Genomic DNA, 23344 nt, shown 5'->3' with positions numbered 1-23344 from the left:
GAAGTGGAGGCATTGTCAGAATTTCTGACAGGTGATAACAGAGTAGATGCACCACTGGAAGAACTGCGATCAGCATCTTCATCATCAGCTTCTTCATCCCTTGGGTAGAGGTCAGTGAGCCTTCTCTTGGGCCGTCCCCTCTCCGGTGTTGGTCCTTGCCTTTTTACTGGGGTTTTCATATTTTGCAGCCTTTTTTGTAACTTGGCATTAATGCTCTCCTGGTGAAAATACATATATATCATGCCCCCTGAACAAAACAAAATGATTTATATATGAGACACAAATACAAGAACTTACGTGTTTTACGCTTGCATCATTATCCTGCAGCATAGGATAATATTCCACAACTTTTTTAGCCATTGCAGTGATTTCGGTCTTAGAGGGGTATCGCTCCATTTGGCCTTGGCTTGCTCTCAAAAGGGACACCATACTTGTGATTGTATTTCTCACCAATCTGCATCTCAGTTCTTTTGACATGACGCATGCCTGTTCCCTGCCGGAGCAGGCCAACTCCAGGTAACTCTTTCGGCATTGCTCCAACTCACTGTCGGTGTACAGAACATATTCCGGAGGACTGGGGAGCTGCAAGGTTTTCAGCTGGCTTACATTAGCATCAGCAGTTGGAGGGCCTGTTGCAACTACCCTGGGTGAAGAAGTTGTTTCAGGTTTCTGTGGTAGCGGATGGTCTTCCTGGTTTAGGGTGAGAAAATAAAAATGTCAAGTACTGCTAAAATAAAAGCATACTTTCTGGAGATTAGTTGAACTAAATATTTTTTACATAATACCTCAGGATGAATTATTGACCACACATGTTTTCTTCTGAGAAAGTGCTCAGGCCCAGAAAAAAGGTCCCTCAGATCATCACGGGTCAATGTTAAAAGCATGCGCTCGTCAATGCTTGCAGCTAACAAAAAGACAAACACCAGTTAAACTGTGCAAGCACATAACTGCACAAACATAACTGTTTTTTTAATATATATATATATATATATATATATATATATGTATATATATACATACACACACACACACACAAATATATTATCAAATATAACCTTTAAGGACAGATACTGTTACATCATCCAGCTTCTCCATTGCTCAGTCACCTGCAAGACAAATGTTTACAATTAGTGTTATGTTAAAAACATTTGAAAAGTTGAATCTTAATTGAGTCCCATGAGAATCAAATAGATTCACGTCAAAGAATCGTTTTGATTGTTCAACATTTTTACCCTTTTTAAAGCTATTATAGAAAAGAAATGTCCAGACAGCCCGGCTGAGGTCTGAAAGGGTTATACAATATTGCCCGGTGAACTTTTACTCACCCAGATTTGTGTCATTGAATTTCATCAATAAGATTATGCTGACTAGGGCTGCCAGATCATGCATCCATTGGACGTAAAATGTACAGCTTATTGCACCAGCAGTATCTGCTCTTACATAACGATCATTAGCTTATAGCTTTAAGTGTTTAAGGTATGTGCTAACTAAAAATAAAGGCAAGATGATAGTTTATTACATTTTAAAGAAATTTGCAGATTGCTCATTGCTATCTAAAATATAAAAGGACACCGGAGTATATTCTCCAGCATCTCACACTTCTGATAATCAGTTGTCTGCTTGACGTTTATTCAGCTGTGTAAAAACTATAACTTTAATCTCAGCCAAACCGATTTACTCAGGAACAAATAAAATACTGAAAAAAGCCAAACAATAACATTTTTAAGTTATTTAAGTGACTTATATATCATGTTCACCTGAGTAGTGAAAGACGGCGGTGGTCCGTGGACCGGCTCTACGTGGACGGACAGCTCTACCGCGACCCCGGCACCACACCGTGGTTATATTGACTGCACTCCAGATAAGAACCCGCTACACTCTTTTCTTATTCATTCACACTTTCCCCTTTAACATGGGTTTAACCTAGTAATATCAATATGATGTCATAGCAGATATAACACCGTCACCCTCCGTCATTGCTTTAATTGGAATGTTTCCGTTTCGTTTCTTTTTTGTTGTTGTTGCTCACAGTTCATGTGGTTTCTTTCTTTCTCTTGTCTTTCACTGCTGTGGTCACCTACTTCCCCACTCACCTACAAACAACACCCTCTATTTCTCCATATTTTCACACCACGATCACGCAAACACATCAGCTCAACGGCAGCACATTTACAACAGCCTAACAGCACGCACAGACTTGCAGGACACATAAGCAAGCCACGCTTGTTCATATTAGTGAATATTCACACACATAGTCAGACTTATGGAGCCTCTCACCACACTTCTTTTTCTCTTTCTATTTACAAACAAGGGATGTTTCCACATTCTCTCCACCTGTCTAAACGAAACACCCAGCGTACATCATTAGACATACACACACAATTATGGGCATGCTGAGGTTTGTCACATGGAATGTAAATGGAGCTGGCACCAGAGGAAAGAGGTTAAAGATATTTAACCAGCTTAAAAAACTACAAGCAGATGTTGTTTTATTACAAGAAACTCATAAACCTGTCACAGGTTTAAACGAACTTAAAACACCTGAGTCTCCTAACGTGTTTGCAGCCTGTTATAATTCTAGACAACGGGGAGTAGCAATTTTAATACATAAAAATGTTAATTTTACAGTACTCGATACAGTTATAGATCCAGAGGGTAGATTTCTAATTATTAAACTATCAATATTGAACAAAAAACTATGTATTGTAAGTATATACGGTCCAAATGTTGATGAACCCTCATTCTTCCACGGATTTTTTAGTGCACTCTCTGAACACCTTGATTGCACACTCATTCTTGGCGGTGACCTCAACCTTGGACTAAATGAAGACATGGATAGGCTCAACACAACAGGAACTCAGCGCAATTGGCAATCCACAAATATAATCAAACAGTATATGAGCGACTTTGGTCTTTGCGATGCATGGCGCTCTCTTCACCCCACCAGTAAGGAATATACTTTTTTCTCGCATGTTCATCACTCCTACTCTCGTCTGGATTATTTTTTGGTCAGCAGCTCACTGCTGTGTGACATTTCGGACACTGAGATTCATCCTATAGCTGTCAGCGATCATGCTCCTGTATCTTTAACACTAATGCACAAGAATAACACTACGCCAAGTAAAAGCTGGAGATTTAATACATCATTGCTTAAAGAGGAAGACTTTATTAAATATTTTAAAAAGGAATGGACTTCATATTTAGACTTTAATGACACTCCCGGAATATCTGCTTCTGTTCTATGGGAAGCAGGGAAAGCTGTGATGAGAGGTAAAATAATTTCTTTCTCATCACAAAGAAAGAAGAAAACAAAAATATTCAGGAATTAGAAAAAAACATCAAATCACTAGAAGAAGCCTACGCGTGCAACCAAGATCAGGAAACATTGAACAAAATATGCAAAACAAAACTAGAATTAAATGAAATTATTAATAAAAAAAACACAATTCCTTATACAAAGACTACGCTTGCAGAATTTTGAACACAGTAACAAATCAGGTCGATTTCTAGCTAACCAGCTAAAAATAAATAAAGAAAAAACAACTATATGTGCTGCTAAAGATTTATCGGGGAACACAACATATGATCCTGGAATAATAAACAACATTTTTAGGGATTTCTATGAAACTTTATACTCACCACAAATAAACCCATCTAAAAATGAAATTGATCTGTTTCTTGACAACGTAACTCTTCCAAAATTACTAGACAGTCAAGCAATGGAACTGGATTCGCCACTGACGCCAAGTGAACTCCAGGAAGCCCTGATAAGTATGCCCAATAATAAGGCTCCAGGTCTAGACGGCTTCCCTGCAGAATTCTACAAAGAATTCTGGACAATTTTGGCACCAGTATTCCACGGCATGTTGCAGGAAATCGAGGAAAATGGCAGACTACCACCAAATATGAATTCTGCCAACATTAGTCTCCTGCTAAAACCAGGCAAAGACCCTTTATTTCCCTCAAGCTATCGTCCAATTTCTCTTTTAAATGTAGACCTTAAAATAATCTGCAAAGCTCTTTCAAAGAGATTAGAGAAAATGACCCCCCTCTTAATTCATCCTGACCAAACTGGTTTCATAAAAGGTCGGCACTCCTCAACAAACACTCGTAGATTACTTAATTTAATAGACTACTCATACGATAAAAACATCGAAACCATAATATTATCTCTAGATGCAGAAAAAGCATTTGACAGAGTTAACTGGAAATTTTTATTCGCAACTTTACACAAATTTGGTTTTGGAAACTCTTTCATAAACTGGATAAGAATATTATACAATTCCCCAACAGCTCGTATCAGAACAAATGACCAGACATCCTCCAGCTTCTGTCTCCTGAGGGGCACCAGACAGGGATGCCCACTCTCCCCTTCACTTTTTGCAATTTTTATCGAACCTCTAGCAGCAGCATTTAGACAGGCTACAACAATTAAGGGCATAAAATGTAAGAACATAGAACATAAAATCAGTCTCTATGCGGATGATGTGTTGCTTTTTCTGCAAAACACACAAACCAACCTCTCTGAGGTAACTACTTTAATAAACTGGTTTTCAAGAGTTTCAGATTATTCAATTAACTGGCCAAAATCTACAGTTCTCCCCATTAACTGCTCCTTCCATAATTCTTCCTCTGCCCCACTGCAATCCGGAAATATTAAATATTTAGGTATTAATGTCTCTCCTAAGCTTTCAGACTTAACTAAATTAAACCACATCCCACTTCTAAAGAAAGTAGAAGGCGATCTGACTAGATGGAAATCTTTACCCATATCACTCATGGGAAGGGTCGCCACTATAAAAATGATGATCTTGCCAAAAATAAATTACTTATTTTCGACGATCCCTAACAAACCATCACAAGATTGGTTCAGATCTCTGGATTCATATATTTCCAAATTCCTTTGGAAAGATAAACCCCCGCGTATCAGCTTAAAAACGCTACAAAGAACCAAGGATAGAGGAGGATTAGATCTGCCTAATTTTCACCAATACTTCTTAGCCAACAGGCTTCAGTTCATCTCAGAATGGTTAAAACATACCTTCTTAGATAAGCCCTGGCTAGATGTCGAACAGGCACTATGCAAGGATCTAGAGATTTCAGACCTACCATTTATTTATCCACCAGTGTGTGAATGTGAGAGTGAATGAATAGTGGTATTGTAAAGCGCTTTGGGTGCCTTGAAAAGCGCTATATAAATCCAATCCATTATTATTATTATTATTATTATTAGCTCAAACATCAAAAGACACGAATGCTTTAAAAGTATCAACATCAGCTTTTCTCTGACAGCATGGTGGGAGTTTCTAAAAATAACAGAGTCTTCATTAATCCCATGCAAACGTACACCTATCTGGAATAACCCTGACATATTACAAAACAATAATATGATTAATTTCCCAGAATGGAGTTGTAAAGGAATTAAATACTTAGAACATATATTAGAGGGAACAGAATTTATTCCATTTGACAGACTAGTTGCACAATATGGGATCAACAAGACAAGATTTTTAGAATATCAACAAATTAAATCCATAGTAAAAAAAAAATTTAACCTCAGTCAAGTTGAATTACAAACACCACCAAGTGCGGCACATTTTCTTACTCTTAAATCCCCCAAATTATTATCTAAAATATACAGAACACTTTCTAAATTAGATGAATCAATATCCCTTCCTATTGCAAAGTGGGAAGCAGATTTATCAGTCAGCTTAGACCAAAACTTCTGGTCTCAGATTTGCTTAAAAACCTTTAAATTAATTAAAAAACCCAGTCTGCAATTAATACAATACAAAATACTACATAAAGTGCACTATACAGGTCATCGAATGTTCAAGATGGGCTTTACATCTTCCAACAACTGCTCACACTGTCAAGGCAATACACCAGACAATTACATCCACGCTCTTTGGTTCTGTCCACCAGTGCAAAAGTTTTGGCGCGAGATATGTGAAGACTTATCAAAGTGTCTGAAATGTAACATTCCAACTTCCCCCTTAGTGTGTTTACTGGGCAGCTTAGATAATGTCACTTCAGAAAAGAATATAGCCCATATGATTTTCACTGCCCTATGCATAGCCAAGAAAACAGTCATGAACTGGAAAAATAAAAATAATCTTAATTCTAACCAATATAGAAATTATCTATTAGATTACATTAGTCTTGACACAGCCTCTGCCACCACATCAGATCAATTGCTCTGGGCTCCTTTTATCAGCTCCATCACCTAGTGGGGGTGGGGGGTCATAGTTTGGTCCCGCCTTCACTGTTGTGATTGGTGTGGGGGTAGGGACAGGCTTAGGGCGTCGGGGGGTTCACCGGAGACATCTTCCTTGGGGGGCTCAACCCGGGGTAGCGGTCATGTCCGGTTGGGGGCTCTGTTGGCTCTCAGGTGACTGTTTCCTCGTGGCTGCGTGCAGCGGGGCTAGGGGAGGGTCTGTGCTGACGGACGTGGGTTACTGACCTGGTAGCCTGGCTGGCCCTGGGTGGGTCCGGGATGGGCGTGGGGTTCTGGGGGTGCTCCGTCTCTGGGCTGGGGCCCGGGCCGGGCCTTGGGGGCTTGGGTCCTGGTTGGTGTGTTGCCGGGGTTGTGGGCGGGTGGGTGCATGGGGGCCCAGCCCTGGAGCAGGGTGCCGCCGGTGCGTCGAGCCGCCTGGGGGGCTCTTCAACTGGTGGGGGAGATGGTCACATCTTGCAGGAGCTTTCCTCTCTTCAGGAACTCTCTCTGCAGGAGGGGGAGATACAGGAGAGGTGGAGGAAGATCGCAGCCTGGGCGTTTACTGTCTTATGTAGTCTGGAAGATGAGTGGATGATGGGGTGGGTGCAGTTTTCTCTGTGGTGGGGTTGGGTGGACAGTCCCGGGCTCTGTGGGGCCGGGGGGCGCTGCTGCACTGGGCCCCGGTCTGGATGGGCCTGGGCCCCCTTTCCCTGGCGGGTCGCGGAGTATGGGAGTGCCTACTGGGGTCAGCGGGGGAGCTGGCCCCAGGGAGGGGTTACCTGCCCCTCCCTTCCTTCCCTCCCCATCTCCAGCTGCCTCCCTCTTCCCGCTCCACCACAACCACCCACACATGCAGGGCCTTGGAGTAGGGGTATGTCACCAGGGTGCAGAGGAGGCTACCCCCCCCCCCCCCCCCTGTCCCCTTCTAGCTGCCTCTGCCTCAATTTTATCCCACAACTTAGACATTCACATTATTCACACTCTCATTACACATACATATAGGATCTTGGGGGTGGGCACAATCACGGAGTCCAAATTACCATCAGGGTGTACACCTCACCCCTGGCGTCGTTGCCCACCTCTCAATTTTAAATACACTTAGACATTGAGGGCTAGCAGGAGGGACTATGCGCTTACCTGCTGCTCCTTGGCAGGTAGCTCCATGCCCTCCTGGGTTTTAATTGCACCTTAGAACACACATGCATCAACACTACAATGAGCGGGTGGAGTGAGGTTTGGAGTCTTCTCCCACCCCCGTTCTCTGCGGCCTGCTGGAGCGGGAGGGCTAGGAGGAGTTGGCCGTCCGACTGCGGTTTGGGGTGTGGGGCCTCCCTGCTGCTACGGAGTCGGGGTGGTCTGCTTCTCCCCACCGCAGGGAAAAGGGTAACACCACCTGGGTCTGGGTGCAGTTCCCCCCTCCAGGGGCAAGGGTACCTAGACCCGGTTTGCAGAGTACGCTTGGGGAGTGTGATCGTGTGTACAGCGTCTCTTTATGTCTGTCTCCACGTTGGTTGAGTGTGGAGTGAGTGCATATGAGAGCATGGGGGGGGGGGGGGAATGGATGTTTGTGTCTGTGTGTGCCTGTATGTCTGTGTCTATATGTCAGGTTGGGTATCAGACGCCACCTCTCTGGGGACACCTCAGGCCCTCCAAGGTTTGGAGGCCTATCTCCGCCCACCACCACTTCCCCTGCCAGTGGCGGACTCCCTCAGGTGTCGGTGCGTTGGTGGTTCTTTGTGTCTGGGGGTGGGCGTCCAGGTACACACCGGCTCACTCCTTGGCGGCCGCTTATCGGGGCCTGGAGCCTGGGGCTCGCTTGGGCCCCTTCGGAGGTGGGGTGCCCCCGGCCTCTCGGCCTGGGGCTTGGTCACTCAGGCACAGCTGGGGGCCGGCGGAGCTCATGGGCGCGTCACTGCAACTCCCCCTGGCTTCTGCTCCGCGGCTGCTGAGTGAGCCCTCATCTGGGACTCTCCTCAGCTCTTACTGGAACAGTGGCGCGGCTGCCCCTCTGTTGGTCTTCCATGGTCTCTTGTGTTCTGGGGGCCTCTGGATGTCTGGAGTTTTGATCTCCTCCATACCCGCTTCACACCCCGGAGGACGGGGCTGTGGCCCCCCCACACTCCCTAGCAGATCATTACATGGAGAAACCTTTGGAATACAAGCGCGCTGATCCACACAGGTATGCACACGGGTGTTCACTGCTCGTAGACCCAAATTACACCTTTCTTGGCTGCTACTTCGAAGCACATCTGTCCTGCGTGCTGCACAACAACATTGAATATTTAGTATTTACTGCTGTTTACACTTAGCTAGATTAATGCGATGGTGTTGTGTTTAGTATGTTGCTTTGTTTTTTTTCTGCTTGTTTTCTATTCTTCTCTCAACAGGTGATCCAGGAGATTTTTTTTTTCTCCCCCCCTTTCTCACTGTCCCTCTCCCCTTCTGTTTTTCCTTTCCTTCCTCTTTCTTTCTCCCTTTCCTATCCCTCACTCATGTCTGTCCCGTCTGTAACATCTGAAAATAAAATATAATAAATAATAAAAACAAAGATCGACCAAATGGACCAATACGGCAATGCCACGATGATCCATTTGGCAAAGTAAATCCATTGGGTATCCTTGTTGGTCTTCAGACAACAATTCTGATGGCTAAAGAACCAAATGGGACAGGCAAAAAAAAAAAAAAAAAAAAAAAAGAAAGACGGCGGTGGTTTAGAAAATGGTTCGCCCGGAGTCCGGTGTTCTCACGGCTCTAGTGAGCGTTAAACCCCGGCTAGCTATCGAGCTAGTCGGTAACAGACGTCTCCGAAAACGTCGGAGCGCTTTTGAAAATATGTGGTGTCTTGATAAACTGTCCAGATATTTGAAGTTTACACGGCTACATTCTCGCCTGAAAATATGTTAAACGTTTATTTTGTGACCTAGAAAGAGTAATAAGAGAAATTTTAAAACTAACTAGCTCATTTTTGGAAACTGAGCTAGGCCGCGCTATGAATTCTGGGATACAGCTTCTTCTTCTTCTTCGGGGTTTAACGGCAGCTGGCATCCTTGCACATACAGTGCTGCCATCTTCTGTTTCAATTTTGAATCGATACACAGCGCTACTTGTTTTACCAACCAGCCTGATTCCTGAATAACACTGTTTTGAGCCCACTTTAATAAATCCAATTAATATCAAGTCGTGGGCAGCACGGTGGCACGGTGGTTAGCACTGTTGCCGCACAGCAAGAAGGTCCTGAGTTCAATTCCACCATCAGGCCGGGGTCTTTCTGTGTGGAGTTTGCATGTTCTCCCCGTGTTTGCGTGGGTTCTCTCCGGGTACTCCGGCTTCCTCCCACCGTCCAAAGACATGCAGCTTGTGGGGATAGGTTAATTGGATAATCCAAATTGTCACTAGGTGTGAATGTGAGTGCGAATGGTTGTCTGTCCCTGTGTGTTAGCCCTGTGACAGACTGGCGACCTGTCCAGGGTGTACCCCGCCTTTCGCCCTATGACAGCTGGGATGGGCTCCAGCGCCCCCCGCGACCCTGAAAAGGATAAGCGGAAGCGAATGGATGGATGGATGGATATTAATTTAAACCCACACCTTGTGAGGGAATTCAAGCAGCTAGTAAATCAGTCAAAGACAATTGGAAAACCCTGAATGTGGTTAATTAGCTCTCTTGCTAATTGAAAGAAATTCTCAGTGTGCCTATTAACTTAAGTTAATACAAACGGCTAATACTGCCCCTTATAAATAGCATAGCTAGGAATTCTCACAACATTACAGTAGATACTTCACTAAATAATGTTCTCTGAACCACATGCGAGGGCTGCTAAGCTAACGCTAGCATCCGTTAGCATGCTACATTACTCCTTCCCGCGCTCAAATTAAATTTATTATTCTGTCCGCTTGACTTTAAAATAGTGATTAGACTACACACTACTTACATTCGAAAAATTAAAATTGCTTACCTCTCTTTCTTGACGAAGTTTTCTCTCACAGTTTTTCTTTCAATGCTCAGGTGCAGAAGATTCCTGTGACTCCAAATTCAAACGGAGTTGGGTAACAACTAACATGGAACACGAAGGGGGGTGCACATCTCAATTTTTGCTTCTATATACAATTTAGTGGTTTGTACGTTCATAAAACACAGTCAGTATGATAGGTAAATTTCTTCTTCATTGATTTAAAATAAACTCTTATAGGTGTTATTTCATTTTACCTTATTTGTGACCATTTTTTGTTTTTACAGCTCCAGTTTGTAATACCCCCCTCCCCCCATGAACTTGGTATTTCCCAAACTAGCGCGGCAACAGCTCCACACTGCAACATATTTTTTGCTTGACTTTAGTCTAATACAATGGCCTGTTGGAGGTGTGTGATTTGCTTCGTCTTTGTGGCGTTAACATTGAAGTCTCTCTTAAGTCACATTAATACTGCACACAGTCGCAGTCCAGATTTCCGTGTCATTTGTGGAGTCGATGGATGCGCCAAGGATTACCGTGTTTTCAACTCGTTTTACCACCATCTCAGACGCACACATCCACAATACATCTCCACTGGGAACCCGCCTACAGGATGGCTGACAGCTTCATCCGATGCAAATGTATTAGGAGGCGAAAATTTTGGTACAGCCATTTTTGCCGACTATACTGCCGAACCCAGACAAACTGTTAGCAATGGCAATGGCACTGAAGTAGAGCCACCACCACTAGACCCCCCAGTAACATCGGAGGTGTTGGAGGAGGAGCGACAGGAAAGTCAGAACGTGATGGAGCAAGACGCGGCTGAGCTTCAAACACCTCGTCAGAATCAGGTAATGTACTTTATGTGTTTCTGTGTGTACGCGCGCGAATTTTTAAATGTATGTGTGTTGTTTAACCTTAACCAAGCACAGTTACCCCAATTCAGCTTTAGTAAAACCGTAGTAAAGCCTAACTAGAGAAAATGTACTCAGTTCAAGTGAAAATTATAGTTTTAAAGTTATGTGTTTTCTAAGATAAACTACTTGATTAGAATATTTTAATAGGTATGAAGGCCAGTGCTGAATTTCAAATGCATGAATCCGCTGAAATTCAGGCTTGCACAACAATGTAGGCTTAGTTACCATACTTAAACATAATAAATAAACTTATTTACCAGTGTTGTGTACCTGCCTTGGTTGTTGTTAGATGCTCCATGAACCAAGCAGCTTTCAAATTTTTCTTTCAGTTAACTTCAGAGTAGATTCCATAAAGATTGGTTAAGTTTCATTAAATAACTCTTAAATTGTTCATAACATTTGCAGCTTCATTAGCTATCCATTGTAGTATGAATCTTTTAATAGCAAAAATGTACAACAGTTTGGAATATTTCTTTGTTTTGTTTTGCATCTGGTGGAATTTGAAACACATTCTGAGTGAGTCATTTTTCTTACACAATTGTTTTTCTTTTTGTCCTGTTGGGTAAAAGAGAAACTGTTGATCTTGCCAGATGTGCAGCTGCATTTGCTATTGGTGTGCGGGAGCAATGCCACCTATCACAGGTACTGCTTCATCTGATATTATGGGGGTGTCATTGTTAACTTGTTAATAAGTCTGGTTCAATGTAAGGCTGCAACTAATGATTTTTTTTTCATAATCTGTCCACTATCTTTGCAATTAATTGATTGTTTTTCATCGCTGGTTTTATTCAGCTATTACTTTCACCTATATAAGTTATTAAGAACAAATGTACATTACGAAGAAGTTAAGCACAAGAGTTGTGCAGTTCACTGCAATGTATGTAACTCTGGGCACACTCAACAGTTTAAAATAGGCTTAACAGTGTAAAATGTGTTCACTTTTAGGCATAAAAGACAAATGAAGTAGAATTACATAAAAAAAATAAATGAGGTAATCATTTGTTCACTTTTTCTGTTGTAACCTTTCATGCTCCTCCATCTTGCTCGGTGCAATGTGTTTGTGCCACGTGAGTCATGCATGTGGCATGTCATGCAAAAACAATGCCAATTATTGGCTGATTTCTTCTTCTACTGCTCCACTGGTAAATTACAACATTCAGTGGCTCATTAATTTGAGCTAAAGAAATAGAGTTGCATTTTGCTTCTGTTATATTTTCTATTTACGCTTTCATGTCTCTGATGTGTTTTTTTTCCCCCATCAGAGGAGTGTCAACAACATTGTCCTTGGTGTCCAACAGTATCAAACAGCTCTTCTGACGTCCTTGAGGGGAAAAATAAAGACCATCCTTGAAAGGCAACCTGACAGCAATGGACCTTTACAACAAGAAGTTCTTTCAACACTGGACAACTTTCAGGATCCCTTTCCCATATGTGCAGCTTCAAACCTACAGGACCGTGTAACACAGATGCATTTCAACCCTGTCACACCTGAGGAGATCATCATTTCCAATTATGCCTGTAGAGTTAAAAAGGGAGAATCGAGAGTTCTTGCAATCAAAAACAAGTCTTTCTACTACATTCCTTTGATTGAAAGTTTGAAACAGCTATTATCCAATTCAAGACTATTTGACATGCTCAGTGCTGGACCTCAGAGTTGCCCCAACGCCAGTTTTTTGTATGACATTAATGATGGAATTATTTTCAAAACCCACCCACTGTTTTCAAAGAAGAACTCTGCTTTACAACTGATACTCTATTCTGATGAGATAGAAATGTGTAACCCCCTAGGGTCACGTGCGAGTGTAAATAAACTACTAATGTTTTATTACACCTTAGGCAACATAGACCCTAAGTTTAGATCAAAGTTGGCTTCCATCAGACTTCTCGCAATCGCAAAGTCTAGGGACATAGATGAGTGGGGGGTAGATATAATACTGCGGAGAATCAATGAGGACTTGAAGTTACTGTACGATGGTGTTATGATTAACACTGTCAATGGGGAATTTTATTTAAACGGAGCAGTTGTTGCTGTGTGTGGAGACACTCTTGCCCAGCATGAGCTTGCAGGATTTAAGGAAGGAGTTGGTTTTGCGTATAGCAAATGTCGTCATTGTGAGTGTACTTTTGATGAAATGCAAGAAAATTTCAATGAACATAGTTTCACCAGACGGACATTGGACGGACACATTAGGCAGTGCATTGAAATAGAAAGGGCAACTACCGAATTTTTGAAATCCTCGCTCAAAACGACTTTTGGCATAAATAGACAAAGCAAATTAGTTGATTTCCCAGGTTTTAATCTCATAGAGCAGATGCCACAGGATATTATGCATGTAATTCTTGAAGGAGTGGCACCAATGGAAATTAAGTGTGTGTTGAAATACCTTGTTTTATCTGGAAATTTGGATTTGGACTTGTTTAATTCTGCCATGCAGAACTTTCCTTTTTCATCAGTGGACATACGTGACAAGCCTTCACCAATTAGTATTGCTACTTTAGCTTCAAGTGACAACAGACTCAAACAATCCTCTGGACAAATGCTTATATTGATCAAGATTTTGCCATTCTTATTGTACAGTGTTGTAGAGAAAAATCCCTTTATCCAGTTTATTTTGGATTTAATTGAAATTGTTAAAATACTTTTTGCCCCAGTTGTGTCTTTACAAACTGTGTCCAAACTAAAAAAAAATGATAGAAGATCATCTTAAACAATTCAGGCAACTATTCCCAGAAAAAAATGTAATACCAAAGCAACATTACATGCTGCATCTTCCCTCTCAAATTATTGCCCTGGGACCTGTAATACGTCATATGTGCATGAGATTCGAGTCTAAACACAGTTTTTTTAAACAATGGTCATCCAAATTAAACTTTAAGAATGTGTGCAAGTCTCTTGTAAACCACAATCAGCTGCTGGAGTGTTGCCAAAGTGAAGCAGGAACTGAGCATCCGATATTTGTAAATGAGAAAGAACTAGGTCCTGTATCAGAGGTTGCTAATATGGACCATTTGCAATCAAAGGTTGTAGAGTTTTTGGGGATTGAAGATGCTATACATCATGCCGTTAGAGTAAAGTGGCTTATTTTACATGGAAACAAATACATCTGTGACAGGTCTCTTATACTCATTTCAGCAAATGGTTTAAACCCTATCTTTGGACTTGTAAAAAACATTTTTATTGTTAATAGTGTACTTTATTGTTTTGAATACCAGGTGTATGAAACCTTGGGTTTCAACAAAGACTTTCTTGCCTATGAAATTGCAATTCCCAACCTTGCCCAAGCAACTGAACTGACTGATGTTGAAGACCTACTTGATTTTACGTCATATTACCCAGTCAATTTCAGAAACAGTGTCTATGTTATGACAAAATATAACCTTGAAGATGTCCTTTCTTTAAAAACCTGAAATAAATACCTTCCAATGAGTGACTTTCTTATTTCAAGGAAAAAGGTGAATGTTTCTTATTTTGAGATAATTTTTGTTTTACACTCTATCTAAAAGCTATTTTTGCTTGAAATAAATGTAAAATGGTTCATTTTTAGATATACAGACTAAATAAGGAAAAAAAGTAATATATACTTGAAACAAGTCTAATCATCTAACACATGAGACTGGAAACTAGCTTGTAATGTTCAAAACAAGATGGACAAGATAATCTGGCTAAAATTAAGACAATAAATCTTGTCAAGCTACAAGGAATTTGCAGTGATAGGAGTTGAGTTTTTTAACAATAAGAGTCAACTCGTCTTTAATAATGCACAACTGCATTATTTCTGAAAATCCCGGAAGACCACCACAGGATCCATGCACAACTATCATGCCCTTTTTATATCTGATGCCATTGACAGTGACACTTTGGGCCAGGTTTATTTCAGAGATTTCTGGGTGCTTCTGTACAAGCGAGTTCACAACATCATCATGAAGGATATCAATTGAGACTCTTGAGGTTTGCAAAACTTCCAATGAAGACTTCTCGTTGTCAGGGCGAAGCAAATTATAAGCAACCATTAGCTGATGCTTGTTTGCCAGTGTAAATGTTACATTTCTGAAATTATGTATGTGCCTAACAACCTGCTTAAAAAAGCTATGTTTGGCCTCGAACCGCATAGTCCATAATGATACAAGAGGACCAAAACATTTAATCATTTCAGGATAGTGCTCCAGAAAATGATGTTTTGGCAACAACCTTTGATCAGGAAAGAGTGCTTGGTAGCATTTACGATGATCTGAGATTGTGCATTCCAGATATGCAATAGATTCTAAAGTATGAACATTTGCCACAACCAAATCTGCAATATCTTTCAAATACAATATCACCTGCCATGCAGGTTCATCAATAGGAACAAGTTTTCCAACAATTAGTGGAAGTAACCGAAGAAGGCACCAATTTTCATGTGCATTCCCACCAATTGTGTGCTTCTGCTGCAGGTTTTTGGGTAACACGTGAGGACGGTTAGTTTTATCCCCACATTTGTAGGGAAAAGACAGTATGAGATTATTCAGATGTTGAAGAGTAAATAACTTTTTAGATATTAGCACTGCAATGCACTTTGCCAGTTCAACGGGAACTATGCCTTCGAATAGATCATGGACAATGTCAGGTGGGTATCCACTTATCACATTAAAGTGAGATAAGCTCTTAGTTAAAACACATCCTGTCCTTACACCAAAGCAGCTTACCCCTTTTTCCTCACAGGTTTTAATGTGCAACTGATGAACCTCCTTGGTCCTACGGTCAAAGGCTCCTGATTTCACCTCGAGCTGCTGGATGTCTGAAAGCTGAGCTGTACAAAAGCGGCAAAAATATTTTCCTGAGAAACTCTCAATAAATCCAGCTAGGCCATGAGCCCCAAGATTATCAGCTATAACGCACTGAACGGTCCCTTTAATGAATGATCCAAGCTGTGGAATGAAAACCCCTTCCTGCTCTAAAGTTACTAGGTCATGCAACAGTGGCTCAAAAAGTTTTTGATAGCCGTATTCTTTGACAAAATCCACTTTGCACAGCAGTGCTAAATAGATTGATGAAAGGGCTGAGCTGCTACCAGGGGGCAAGTTACCAAAAGTCCAGTACACAGCACAAAGCTTGTGTTTCTTGCGTGATGTTCCCAATGGATTGCAAACTTCAAAATCATCTACATATAAACACAGAGAGATCCGCAAAACTTCACTAGAAAAAAAAGGATTTATTTTGTAATATTCACCATCTTGAAAACAAGTGTATTGGTTATTACTTTCAAGGCAGGTTGTGTAGTTGTCAACAAGCTTATCAATTATATCTTTACGGCAAAGTAACTGATGTAAAGACTTCAGCAGGGGAACATACTGAAAAGTCTTATTGGAATATGCTTCAAGTTTATACTCAACAGGTTCCAGCACTTCAAAATATTCTTTATAATATTGTTTACGTTTAAATGAGGTGGAAAGTGGACCACCCTTCGCTATAGCTTTCACCACAGGATTATTTGCATTAATGGCAAGGTTAACTTCATTAATTATTTGAAAGTCAGCCTGAACTTTGTGCCTCCTGAATACCTCAACAGCGGTTGTGTTTGAAACGGGCACTACAGCAGAAGTAAAAATGAAGTGTAATTCTTCCAACAATTCATCAATGGCAGAGCTGGGTACATGTGAAAAAATCTCTAATTTGAGCAAGACAGCAGCAAATTTCCTAATTATGGTTTCCTGCAAGTTCTCATTTTCAGCTTCAACAAAACTAGGACCACTGGAGTTAGAGTGATTTTCTCTATCATCTGTTAAGTGTTCCTCAGATAGCTGATCTTCATTTACAAACCCTTTCAAAACTTCAGGTTTAAAGTCTTTTTCTGTGCAATTTCCATGTTTTCTATTCTTATGCGATTTGAAAGTACCATATATATTTGTTTGAAATGAACAGTTTTGAAAGATACAAGTGACTGTCTCAAAACACTTGAGATGGTTGTTAATATGGGAGAAATACTCTTTAACTGATATCAGTTCGCTTCCAGGACACAAGGAACATGTAAAGATAACTGGTTCTCCTGATCTACTTGAAGAATCAATATGACATCGACTCAAATGTGTTTTGAGAGCATTCCATGTTTTAAATGAACAAGGGCATTCATAGTATGTGCATGGATATGAGTGTCTTTGACCATAATGGCCATGCTTTAATCTGTAATGCTTTAGTAATTGGTACCTTGTCAAAACACTTTCAGCACACTGTCTGCACTTCCACATTTAAAACCTAGGGAAAAAAATGAAAGAAGTTTGTTAATCATCATCAATAACTGTTTTTTTTTAAAGAGCATAGATTTGTTTATCTATGTTGTACACGTTCCATTAATACCTCAAATACTTACAACCACATCTGAGCCACTTTTGTTGCATCTATTGAGAGACAGAACTAGCTAACCAACCTAAAATGAAAAGGGAACACACAAATTGTTACTTTGATAACCAATGGAAACTGATACAAGGAGTTAAATGCATTATATATATATATATATATATATATATATATATATATATATATATATATATATATATATATATACACACATATATATATATAACAGTGTTACACATTATTCTGCACTTCAATGACAACAGATGAACGCATGTCTTATACTTTACAAATCAAAGTGTTAATCGCTTAAATCCCTGAGTTTGACACTAAACCAGAAATCAACATGGAGTCGAATTTTTTCAAACAACGTAGCAACTTAATTGATGCATGTTTCTAAAATACACTACACATGCATTTCATTCTTCAAACTACAGGATCGCTGGCGCTCCCAGTGGTCATTACTGATGTCAGGGAGCAGGTGCAGTAGATGTTGGGAGTAATTTTAAAACTGTCGGTCTCAGTAGGAAAGTCTAACCTTAACAGGAATCGCAAAAGATTTTGGAAAATTACACCGAAGCAGGTTCAACAATATTTGTTAAATGTCTTCATACTTCTAACACTTCTTAAGCTAAAGTGTTAAAAAATTTACCAGGCATCATTTGTTTAAAAAAAATGCAAAAGTATTCCCGAAAGTGTCAGAAGTTTATCAGTTAGCATACATTAATCAAATTTGTCATACTTAAATTGTTGTACTTACCAAATAATCCTCAGATGGCAATAGATCCTATCCAGGATACTAAGCACATGCAAGTCTCAGTTGAAAATGGCGGATGATCAAACTTCTACACTGCACATGTGCAAACTCAGAAGTACGGAGAGCCTCTTAGGACAATCCTCTTTAAATTAAAGTGCTCTTCATTTTAAATGAACTTTTTACGTTGGATTTAATTTACTGCAATTTGTTGTATTGAAATATTGTGTTGTTAATTAAATTCAAAACAACATACTTGTGTTTAAAGTTAAAAACCAATTGGTGGCATTAGTTTTAACATAAAACATTTACATAATGCTACCAACATCAGTGTGTCATTTCTTAGAGTGCAGTTACCGAAATACAATCAACCTTTCTTCATTTTCCTAAGTAAACAAAAAAAAAAATATATATATATATATATATGGAAAAAAAAAACACAACGCCCCCCCCCCCCCCCCCCCCCCCGTCCCACACAGATCAACACAACCATCAAACATAGAGGAATATAACAGTAACAAAAGTAGATTTAAACAGGCAATACCTCTAGACTAGCAAAATAAGAGATAAAGGGTTGCCACTTGTGAAAAAATTTGGCTGTGCAACCTCTCAACGTATATTTAATTTTTTCAAGTTTTAAAAAAAACATGACATCTTTAAGCCACCGGGAAACAGTAGGATACTTAACAGGCTTCCAATGCAACAATGTTAGACGTCTCGCTAATAGGGATGTGAAGGCTATAATATCCTTTTGTGTGGAATCAAGTGTAAGTGAGCGAACAGGAATCCCAAATACAGCAATCAGAGGACAAGGATGAAGAGTTACCCCAAGAACAGTTGACATAATAGCAAAATACCCTGTCCAGAAACCTTGTAGCTCAGGACACAGAAAAAACATGTGGCTAAGGTGACAAGGAGAACCGTGGCATTTATCACATTTATTTTCCACTTCTGGATACAATTCAGAAAGTCTAGACTTAGAGAAATGCACCCTGTGTATGACCTTAAATTGAATAAGTCCAAGACGAGCACAGGAGGTGGAAGATCGTACCCTTGTTATAGCCTGTTCCCAAGACTCCTCATGTATTCGAATTCCCAGTTCTCCTTCCCATGTACACTTAAGCTTAACATTAGAGTGGTTACTAAAAGACAGAATAGCATCATAGAGTTTCGAAATGGTTCCTCTGTGATGAGGAACAAATGATAACGTAGTTTCCCACTGCAGTTCTGGAGCTAAAGAGGGGAAATTTGGGAAACACTTGGCAACAAAATTTCGAATTTGAAAATAGCGAAACAAATGGGTAATAGGGAGATTATAACGAGAAGACAAGTTGGGAAAACTATCGAAAACACCATCCACATATAAATGTTTGAACTGTTTTATACCCTTGTCACTCCACACTGAGAGTCCAAAATGTCGATGTCCAATGTCGAGTCCAAAAGTGAAGGGGGAAACAAATGGTTGTTGCTTAGAGGACCCGAGGAAGACGGCATTACAAAATTAAAGTGACGTCTAAACTGAAACCAGATTTTGAGTGTGTTAAGAACCACCTGATTATCAGTGTACAGAGAGGGTCTTACGGGTAAAGAGGAATAGAGCAAAGCCGGTAAAGAAGAGCCCTTACATGATGATAACTCCAATTTACACCAGGAGAAGACTCCAAACCTCCCTCCACCCGCTCATTGTAGTGTTGATGCATGTGTGTTCTAAGGTGCAATTAAAACCCAGGAGGGCATGGAGCTACCTGCCAGAGAGCAGCAGGTAAGCGCATAGTCCCTCCTGCTAGCCTTCAATGTCTACGTGTATTTAAAATTGAGAGGTGGGCAACGACGCCAGGGGTGAGGTGTACACCCTGATGGTAATTTGGACTCCGTGTATCGTGCCCACCCCCAAGATCCTATATGTATGTGTAATGAGAGTGTGAGTAATGTGAATGTCTAAGTTGTGGGATAAAATTGAGGCAGAGGCAGCCAGAAGGGGACGGGGGGGGGGGGGGGGGGTAGCCTCCTCTGCACCCTGGTGACATACCCCTACTCCAAGACCCTGCATGTGTGGGTGGTTGTGGTGGAGCGGGAAGAGGGAGGCAGCTGGAGATGGGGAGGGAAGGAAGGGAGGGGCAGGTGACCCCTCCCTGGGGCCAGCTCCCCCGCTGACCCCAGTAGGCACTCCCATACTCCGCGACCCGCCAGGGAAAGGGGGCCCAGGCCCATCCAGACCGGGGCCCAGTGCAGCAGCACCCCCGGGCCCCACAGAGCCCGGGACTGTCCACCCAACCCCACCACAGAGAAAACTGCACCCACCGAACCATCCACTCATCTTCCAGACTACATGAGACAATAGACGCCCAGGCTGAGATCTTCCTCCACCTCTCCTGTATCTCCCCCTCCTGCAGAGAGTTCCTGAGGAGAGGAAAGCTCCTGCAAGGTGTGACAATCTCCCCCACCAGTTGAAGAGCCCCCCAGGTGGCTCGACGCACCGGCGGCACCCTGCGCCAGGGATGGGCCCCCATGCACCCACTCGCCCACAACCCCGGCAACACACAAACCAGGACCCAAGGCCCCGAGGCCCGGCCAGGGCCCCAGCCCAGAGACGGAGCGCCCCCAGAATCTCACGCCCATCCCGGACCCACCCAGGGGCAGCCAGGCTACCAGGTTAGTAATCCACGTCCGTCAGCACAGACCCTCCCCTAGCCCCGCTGCACGCAGCCACAAGGAAACAGTCACCCGAGAGCCAAAAGAGCCCCCAACCGGACATGACCGCTACCCCGGGTTGAGCCCCCCAAGGAAGATGCCTCCGGTGAACCCCCCGACGCCCTAAGCCTGTCCCTACCCCCACACCAATCACAACAGTGAAGGCGGGACCAAACTATGACCCCCCACCCCCACTAGGTGATGGAGCTGATCAAAGGAGCCCAGAGCAATTGATCTGATGTGGTGGCAGAGGCTGTATCAAGACTAATGTAATCTAATAGATAATTTCTATATTGGTTAGAATTAAGATTATTTTTATTTTTCCAGTTCATGAGGACCGTTTTCTTGGCTATGCATAGGGCAGTGAAAACCATATGGGCTATATTCTTTTCTGAAGTGACATTATCTAAGCTGCCCAACAAACACACTAAGGGGGAAGTTGGAATGTTACATTTCAGACACTTCGATAAGTCTTCACATATCTCGCGCCAAAACTTCTGCACTGGTGGACAGAACCAAAGAGCGTGAATGTAATTGTCTGGTGTATTGCCTTGACAGTGTGAGCAGTTGTTGGAAGATGTAAAGCCCATCTTGAACATCCGATGACCTGTATAGTGCACTCTATGTAGTATTTTGTATTGTATTAATTGCAGACTGGGATTTTTAATCAATTTAAAGGTTTTTAAGCATACCTGAGACCAGAAGTTTTGGTCAAAGCTGACTGATAAATCTGCTTCCCACTTTGCAATAGGAAGGGATATTGATTCATCTAATTTAGAAAGTGTTCTGTATATTTTAGATAATAATTTGGGGGATTTAAGAGTAAGGAAATGTGCCACACTTGGTGGTGTTTGTAGTTCACCTTGACTGAGGTTAAATTTCTTTTTTACTATTGATTTAATTTGTTGATATTCTAAAAATCTTTTCTTGTTGATCCCATATTGTGCAACTAGTCTGTCAAATGGAATAAATTCTGTTCCCTCTAATATATGTTCTAAGTATTTAATTCCTTTACAACTCCATTCTGGGAAATTAATCATATTATTGTTTTGTAATATGTCAGGGTTATTCCAGATAGGTGTACGTTTGCATGGGATTAATGAAGACTCTGTTATTTTTAGAAACTCCCACCATGCTGTCAGAGAAAAGCTGATGTTGATACTTTTAAAGCATTCGTGTCTTTTGATGTTTGAGCTAATAATAATAATAATAATAATAATGGATTGGATTTATATAGCGCTTTTCAAGGCACCCAAAGCGCTTTACAATACCACTATTCATTCACTCTCACATTCACACACTGGTGGATAAATAAATGGTAGGTCTGAAATCTCTAGATCCTTGCATAGTGCCTGTTCGACATCTAGCCAGGGCTTATCTAAGAAGGTATGTTTTAACCATTCTGAGATGAACTGAAGCCTGTTGGCTAAGAAGTATTGGTGAAAATTAGGCAGATCTAATCCTCCTCTATCCTTGGTTCTTTGCAGCGTTTTTAAGCTTATACGCGGGGGTTTATCTTTCCAAAGGAATTTGGAAATATATGAATCCAGAGATCTGAACCAATCTTGTGATGGTTTGTTAGGGATCATCAAAAATAAGTAATTTATTTTTAGCAAGATCATCATTTTTATAGTGGCGACCCTTCCCATGAGTGATATGGGTAAAGATTTCCATCTAGTCAGATCGCCTTCTACTTTCTTTAGAAGTGGGATGTGGTTTAATTTAGTTAAGTCTGAAAGCTTAGGAGAAACATTAATACCTAAATATTTAATATTTCCAGATTGCAGTGGGGCAGAGGAAGAATTATGGAAGGAGCAGTTAATGGGGAGAACTGGAGATTTTGGCCAGTTAATTGAATAATCTGAAACTCTTGAAAACCAGTTTATTAAAGTAGTTACCTCAGAGAGGTTGGTTTGTGTGTTTTGCAGAAAAAGCAACACATCATCCGCATAGAGACTGATTTTATGTTCTATGTTCTTACATTTTATGCCCTTAATTGTTGTAGCCTGTCTAAATGCTGCTGCTAGAGGTTCGATAAAAATTGCAAAAAGTGAAGGGGAGAGTGGGCATCCCTGTCTGGTGCCCCTCAGGAGACAGAAGCTGGAGGATGTCTGGTCATTTGTTCTGATACGAGCTGTTGGGGAATTGTATAATATTCTTATCCAGTTTATGAAAGAGTTTCCAAAACCAAATTTGTGTAAAGTTGCGAATAAAAATTTCCAGTTAACTCTGTCAAATGCTTTTTCTGCATCTAGAGATAATATTATGGTTTCGATGTTTTTATTGTATGAGTAGTCTATTAAATTAAGTAATCTACGAGTGTTTGTTGAGGAGTGCCGACCTTTTATGAAACCAGTTTGGTCAGGATGAATTAAGAGGGGGGTTATTTTCTCTAATCTCTTTGAGAGAGCTTTGCAGATTATTTTAAGGTCTACATTTAAAAGAGAAATTGGACGATAGCTTGAGGGAAATAAAGGGTCTTTGCCTGGT

General features: G+C 41.2%; 1 long non-coding RNA gene across 2 annotated transcripts; it reads right to left on the bottom strand.

The window, feature by feature from the left end:
• Positions 1-18223, bottom strand: LOC308397225. 2 transcript variants are annotated; one of them, XR_013971706.1, is made up of 6 exons: positions 17426-17467; positions 17263-17310; positions 1056-1106; positions 786-904; positions 298-690; positions 1-218 (listed from the first exon to the last, which is right to left on the bottom strand). It is a non-coding gene; the product is annotated as an uncharacterized lncRNA (long non-coding RNA). The 2 variants fall into 2 exon arrangements; XR_013971705.1 differs by lacking the exons at positions 17263-17310; positions 17426-17467 and adding an exon at positions 18170-18223.
• Positions 18224-23344: the final 5121 nt, after the last annotated feature.

This window comes from Rhamphochromis sp. 'chilingali', assembly GCF_963969265.1.
Source record: "Rhamphochromis sp. 'chilingali' genome assembly, chromosome: 5".
In the NCBI taxonomy this organism is placed as follows: Eukaryota; Metazoa; Chordata; class Actinopteri; order Cichliformes; family Cichlidae; genus Rhamphochromis; species Rhamphochromis sp. 'chilingali'.
This window is presented reverse-complemented; position numbering and strand designations above follow the sequence as displayed.